Raw genomic sequence first — 7,894 nt, forward strand, 5'->3', positions numbered from 1 at the left:
GGGCGGATTCAGTAGTTCCTCAAAGTTCCTCAGAGTTCTCTCCGCCGGCCAACGATATCCCCAGTCAGAGTCAGCAGTTATCCTCCATGGCTGAACACACCCTGGGCCAAGCTTTCCCTGCTTTCCCTTCCTGAGTCATCTGAGGGTTTGCCAGACCTTCTGTGAGGCCAACCAATAGGCTTCTCCATAGCCTCCCGAACTCCTCCCACACCCAGGTTTTTTGCATCATTGACCACTGCAGCTGTGGCCCTTATGGCCCTCCCCAACCATGCTTGAAGGCCTCCTCTTCAGCTTTACATCCTCACTCAGCAGGTTTTCAGGTTGGTGCCACCACAGATACCTACAAACTTCTGAACGCCGCTCCAAACAGCCACCTTTATATATAAACAGCCACGTTAATAATAGCAATAGCAGATAGAGAAAAATAAATAACCAATGTAGCCTGTTTTACAGCTAAAGAAATTGCTAACCAAGCCAACTTACATAGATATTCATGTATTGAATTAAGTTACGTTAACCATAACATAAAATAATAAATGACACTCCTGGTAATTCCAAAGTTGTGTTATTGTGTGTTCCTAGCTGACTTGCTAATGTTAGCCATGGGTATATCTGATTTTCAACTTTTAGTTGTATAAATAATTTTATTTATTTTTTTTTTAAATGCAGCAAGTGGTTTTGGAGGATTGGAGTTGTTTAAAGGCACCTGACTGAGCTGGGGTGAGCAGCAGAAAGTAAAGTAACGAGAAATTAAAAGCATTACTTTTGTTAATGAGTAATTCAAAAGTAACATAATTACTTTTTCGACCCATAACAATCTTCCCTCCATAGATCAGCAGAGATGTTTACATGTATCTTCGGAGAATTCTGCTGTCAGGGCCAGATTAACCTATTAGGAGTTCACACAAAATAAACAGCTAGCTGGTTGATATTAGCTAACGTGATGTTAGCTGGTGATGTTGTAGACAGAAATGAACAGAACTTGTCATGGAGAGTTGTATTGACTGTGTGGGTGCAGTTAAATAGGGGGGTGTTTCTGGGATGCTGGAACACACTGTTGAGCCTTCTCTGTGTTGTTGGCCCCACTCAACCAAACACTAGTTACTGAGAGGGTATCGATCTAATGACTCTGTAGACTGACTGAACTCTTACACTCACATACACACATTCATATTGAAATCATGTTCTTTTCTTCGTAAGTCAGGCCAAAAGTCATGATTCATACATGGAACCGTTTCTCATGTCAGAGGGGTTTCTAATTAGTTGGTTTTTGTAAGACCACTGGAAGTAGATATGCAGTGATGGTGGTTGAACTACTAGGCAGGCCAGGACATTCAGATGATACTGCTTACCTAGCCATTGGGGCCAGCCACTGTAGTTTAGCCTAAGCAGATACAATGTAGTTACAAGGCCAGGTCAGGCTACAGAGTATCTGCTCTTTGCTTGTGTGAGGATAGGATTCATGAACGTCTTAAAGGTACATTAGAGAATGGAGAGTTTTTAATATACAGTAACTACTAAATAGTTGTAAGACTAGTGGAGCTAGCTTAGTAGGAATGACAGCTGCCTATCAAGCCAGTGGGACCAACTACGGTAGTTTAGCCCAAGCAGATACAATGTGGATATTAGAACCAGTATCGGCTGATATATTGACATGGCTGATTTATTGCAGATGCATCAGTATCGGTATCGCCAGGCTGGCACCTACCAAACTCAAATTAGTCAGTACAGTAATCACTAATCCCTGGTACTAGCTCATGGTTACGCCATGTTGCTCTGCTTTTTTGTGGTTGAGCGTGGATAGTCAAATGAGGCATCTCCAGCATGAGCAGGAGTTTTTCTGCTGAAATGGGTCTGCGTCTGGGAAAACCAAAGACTTTTAGAGCACTCATCAGCTTTTAGAAGCTGTGGCACATCTCCTTTTGGCACATTTGCATTTTTCATCAAAACCTTCCAATATCAAAGAAAATGCTGCTGACAATGACCGTAAGCTAATATAAACAGAATTTTTATAATTATGTCTTAAATTTTCTGGGAAACACAACATTACCAACTATACCTCTACCTTTGTCAGAGAAAAACAAACAATTTTTTATATCATTTTGACAATGGAACATAGTGAAAGACGAATGGTTTTACGAATACCAAGGAGTTGAGCTCCTAATTGAATGAAATGAATGAATTACATGGGGCGTAATATAGTGCCAGGTTGCTAAAGAGCCGAAGTATGCATTTAATGCTTAAAGGTGTGTTACAGAATGGGCCAGTAGATTTATCACCCTTTTTTTTTTTGACTAATGATAAGTCAAAACATCATGTAATATGAATACTTGGCTTCCATATGAGTGTTTACTTAACTTTGGCCAGAATTATTATGTGTATTGGTAACTGAAGCGCACTTTAAACTAAATAAAATTCAGGATAATTGAGGTAAAAAACTAGGCCCCATCTATAAGACAGCGCCACAAGATACAGTAATAATGCAGGAGCTACTTTAATTTAATTCCCTAACTAATGTGCAATTAATTGAATTATTGCAAGCGATACATCGTAAACCTGGGGTTTTTGGCCCCCTGGGGGTCTAGGGTCCAGATGCAGATGCCCTTTTTGCCCCTTGGTGCCAACAGAAGGCACAGTCTCAGCTAGTAGACAACAACAGGTATTGAGGCATTGAGTTAAGTTCATAGAAGACAATTGAGTGTGATGAAGCCACTTAACTTGCGTAAAGACAAAACAGTCTACTTACTTATCCTGTAAAGATGGCAAAGCAGAGCACGCTAAATACATTTTTCAAGAGAACACACTGCAAAGATAATAAGTGCTCTCGAAAGCCAGTCTGTGCTTAAGTTGGGTTCAATATAAACATGAATTTTTTGCTCAAATTGAAATGTTTTGAACGTGTGGACGCGGCATATTGTCCACCCCAAATCTTTCCTTGGCCTTTGTATGCAATCTAAAATTTGCCTTGGGTTCTGCCTGAACATACAGTTGAGCCAGTCTACGAAACGAAGAATGTCTCTCCCCAGCCCCACTCACAGCGTGCTGAGGCTGTCTCACTTGTTAGCAATTCTCTCGTGTCCTTACCTCTGAGGCCAGATGTGGGCCAGCTGATAACTCTATAAGCAAACTCTTAGTGGTAAATGCACCAGCAGCCTGTCAGCCGAAACTGAGATCATTTCTTACTTCACAATAAGTTGATGCCTCTAATTCAAATGATGTTTCCCCAACTTCCCCAACTTCCCCAACCACCACACTGCCTATGAAAGGTGTGCAGTAGAAAACTTGTTCTCCACCATAAACAGAATCAAAACATTATATAATAAGATAGCATCCATTTTGAAAAGTTTCTCAACATAGCAGTTTGTAACTGTGATTTGGAGTTTTTCAGCTGGGTTTATGCTCTCGATTCATGGCTATGTCTCCTAGTAAATATGTTTCTATACAACTAAACTGCAACAGCAATTATGTTTTGTAGGAAACGCAATCTCTGAGTAGATATATGAGTTTTGAATAAATGAAGCGCTACATTTATTAACGGAAGTGAAGTTGCTAGGAGGTGGTTAGGGTGGATGGCAGGTATACAAAGCAGCTGACTATCAAACCAGAGACCAGGGTTCAGATCCACATTCCTATCTGTGGTTTAGGCAGTAGAAGGACTTTGGTTAAACTTGGGGAAAGATCACTGTGAACTTATTCTTTCTTTTTTATTAAACCAGCCCAGGATCTTTCCCTAGCCTTAACCAACTGCTGTGAGAGTCTAAACATAACCATAAAATAGATTAATAATGCTGTAGTCACTACAAGTATTGTAATACAAGATCAGATATTTTGGTTGAAAAAAAATACGTTGTTTGTGAACATTTCACTGATATGTTCAGTGTGTACGTCTTTGTCACTTGCCAAATACTTAAATTAACAACATATCCTCATTACATTAAGAGAGAACATAATCCAGACCCAATTATGTTTCCTACAGAACATATTTGCTGTTGCAGTTTAGTTGTACAGTAACTTATAGAAACCTTAACCACTTTGGATATGTACAGAACTGATTCTTTATGGCTGCATGATGCCTTCTACAGCTCAGACGGTTTGCACCCATGTAGATTAAGGGCATAAATGCTCACCACACACATAACTGTCTTCAGTCATGACGTCATTGGGTATCACCTTTTCCACCGCCTGCTCCCACAGTTTCCACTTATGTTTCCTCCCGTATCCTCGATACCTACTCTGTTTACAGCTTTCATAAGGCTTTCACAACTGCATCTACAAATAGCAATAACCAAAACCCCAATATATCTACGGATGAGCTACCAAATACTTCAACAATACATGTAAAATTAGTTATGATTCTATAGCACCCAAAAAAAAAAGTCAAACCAACTTTTAGCACAGCTTGGCTAAATTAGAACACTAGAGAAATAAAAAGAAATCCAGACAAGCGGACCATAAAGGAAAAAAGGACAGACTAGTAGTATCATATGAAATTCTGAAAAAACTCATGTCCACATATGATAAAGCACTAAAAGAGGCCAGCTCATCATATTGCAATGAGGATTTGATTGCGGACTGGCTGCATAAAGTGGTGGGAAAACAAAACTTTGGTCCTCGTCTCCTAGCCTGGGATTCTTATCGATGTCACATCTGAACTGCCGCTCAAGCGGGGCTACAACATAACCATGGCTGTACTACCAGGAGGCTGTGCAAAGTACATCCAGGCTCCTGACGTTGTATGGAATCAGCCGTTCAAAGCCAGTCTACATGAATTCTATGATAACTGGATGGCAGGGGATTCGGACAGGGAATACTCCTCAGGGCGGAACCCGGGAGCCCTAGCTTGCTGCTTACTAGGAGCCTGGGTGCTTAAAGCTTGGGACAAGCTGGACACGGAGTTGGTGAAAAACTCCTTCAAGATGTGTGTTTGTGTTTGTGTGTGTGTGTGTGTGTGTGTGTGTGTGTGTGTGTGTGTGTGTGTGTGTGTGTGTGTGTGTGTAAATTAATTTGCGGAATACTCTCCTTCAAGGTCTTTGGCCTGACAGTGGCAACTGACGGCAGTGAGGACCACTTAATCCACTGTTTCAAAAAGGGAGAGCCATGCACATCAGGGTGAGAGATGTAAGCTCAGCAGGACAGTGACAGTTGGCTGAAGTCGGAGAGGGAGAGGAGGAGAACGATGAGGAGGAAGAGTTCAGCAATGAACTGGTAGTTGAGGATGATCATGTCATTCATCCAAAGCATACCGGTAGGCAGCATACTTGCCCAGTTGTTTTACTGGTAGCCTTCATGCATATGTTTTTGATTTGTTTTATTTTGATGTGTCTCAGCCAAGAAGTTCCAGACTACTGTATAGCCAGGATTTGGCTATTATTGTTCAGCCTCCGGCCTACAGTATTTACCGTGTTATGGTGTCTGCCTAGCCTACCAATAGGCTTTGTTCTCTGTCAGGTTCCTTATTCAATAGGAAGGCTATATGGTATGCAGTTTGTTAAACAATGCAAATACAGTACGTAAGGCATTCAGTAATTTATTGTTGTTAAGACGGTAAAATATATCCCAGTAATTTAAGAGGCAATATGGTCTATCTGATTTTTTTTTTTTTTTTTTACATGCAGAACTGATTTATTAATATCTTTTAAAATCTTTTTCACACTCTAAGTGAAAATAAAGTTTAAAATAACTACGGTAACCGTCGGCTTTCATCCTCTCCAAGGTAGGCAACCAGTGTTTTGATACAGGGCACTCTCTCTCTCTCTCTCTCTCTCTCTTTGTCTGTGTGTGTGCATGAGGTTGGCCTCGATGCGCTGTCTTTCAGAGCTAGATCAAATGAATGATTTGTGATTAATTTGGTATTCGATAGCCCGGTATTTTTTATACATGCAATATTCATAATGATTTAAATAATCAACTTGATAGTATTTCCCATCTTTGCAGAGCAAGAGTTTTTGTGCAAAAGGAATGAAAGGCCTGTCCCAAATATAAGCCAGTCGAGTTCAGTGATTGGAGGAAAAAAAAGAAGGCTATTAATTGAAGTTTACAAACCAAAGCAGCTTGACACAGATACACAACATTTAATGAACATGAACACATTCAAAAACATTCAAATTTCCCGCACAACAAGTGCTAATAAAGGAGGAGGCTGGGGAGGTGGAGGAAGTTAAATTTCTGAAAGCAGGCAGCAGTGTTTTAGTGAGAATGTACAGAGCTCAGTGTTGCATGCACACAGAATGAGTGCCTATCCACAACCTATAGCATGAGAGACATACTATAGGTTGTGGATATGCGTGACTGGAGAGTCGCACACAACACAACACAAGACTATAAAATTAATTACAGTGCACTCGTAAAGTATTCAGACCCCTTCAGGTTTTTCACATTTTGTTATGTTGCAGCCTTATGCTGAAATCATTTAAAATGAATTAGTCTACATTACCATAATCACAAAGCAAAAACAGAATCCTAGAATTTTTTTTAAAAACGTATTAAAAAGGAAAAATTAAAATATATTGACATAAGTATTCAGACCCTTTACTCAGTACTTAGTTGAAGCACCTTTGACAGTGATTACAGCCTTTCTTGGGTGTGATGCAACAAGCTTTGCACACCTGGATTTGGGGATTTTCTGCCATTCTTTTCTGCAGATCCTCTCAAGCTCTGTCAGATTGGATGGGGACCGTCAGTGGACAGCCATTTTCAGGCCTCTCCAGAGATGTTTGATTGGGTTCAAGTCATGGCTCTCGATGGGTACTCAAGGACATTCACGGAGTTTTTACTGAGCCACTCATGCGTTGTCTTGGCTGTGTGCATAGGGTCATTATCCTGTTGGAAGGGGAACCTTCAGGTCGTGAGCGCTCTGGACCAGGTTTTCATTAAGGATATCTCTGTACTTTGCTCTGTTTAGTTTTCCTTCAACCCTGACCAGTCTCCCTGTTCCTGCCACTAAAAAAAACTGACAAATGCGTTGATGATGCCACCGACATGCTTTACTGTTGGGATGGTATTGGGCCGATGATGAGCAGGGCCTGGTTAACTCCAGACATGACACTTGGAATTGAGGCCAAACACTTCAATCTTGGTTTCATCAGACCAGAGAATTTTGTTTCTCACAGAGGCCTTTAGGTGCTTTTTTTTGCAAACTCCAAGCTGTCTTTCACTGAGGAGAAGCTTCCGCCTGGCCCATAAATCCTAGATAGTTGTGCTTCTGGAAGTTTCTCCCATCCCTACACAGGATCTCTGGAGCTCTGACAGAATGACCATCAGGTTCTTTGTCGCCTCTCTTACCAGGGCTGTACTCTTCCGATTGCTCAGTTTGGCCGGCCGGCCAGCTCTAGGAAGAGTCCTGGTTGTTGTCATGTTTCATGGTCAAATTCAAAGTGAAGCTATTAACAGAGAAAGAAAAGTGCAAGGAGCTTTACATCAGGCTCGTTGCTACCTATTGGACCTACCAATAGCATAGCCAGCTAACTTGCAAAAGGGGTTAATGTGATTGCAGTGGAACCTGAACAAGTGGGACAGGGACTACAGACTGCATATTGAGTTTTAAATCAGATATGAGCTCTGTTGCTATTGGGAAATTATACCAGGAATGATCAACAGAAAATTACAATTAAATGGAATTATCTGTTTAAGAGGAAGTAAATTTATTTTTTCCGTAATTGACCTGGCTTAATTTTTTCAAATCAGTTATTGAGGCGGTTGTAGTAATTTGGACATACAGTACATCAAATCAGACTCGAATAAAGAATTTTGCACCTTTCAACACCTTTCAATGTAACAGGAACTTCACTTAATAATGCAATAAGGGCAGAATTAGTTCAACATCCCCCCTTATTATTTTTCAAAAATGAGCCTCTGAACTTTGCATCCACTTTTTGACCAGAAGGTTGAAGGGTCA

The sequence above is a fragment of the Xiphias gladius genome, chromosome 20 (assembly GCF_016859285.1).
Source record: "Xiphias gladius isolate SHS-SW01 ecotype Sanya breed wild chromosome 20, ASM1685928v1, whole genome shotgun sequence".
Taxonomy (NCBI): Eukaryota; Metazoa; Chordata; class Actinopteri; order Istiophoriformes; family Xiphiidae; genus Xiphias; species Xiphias gladius.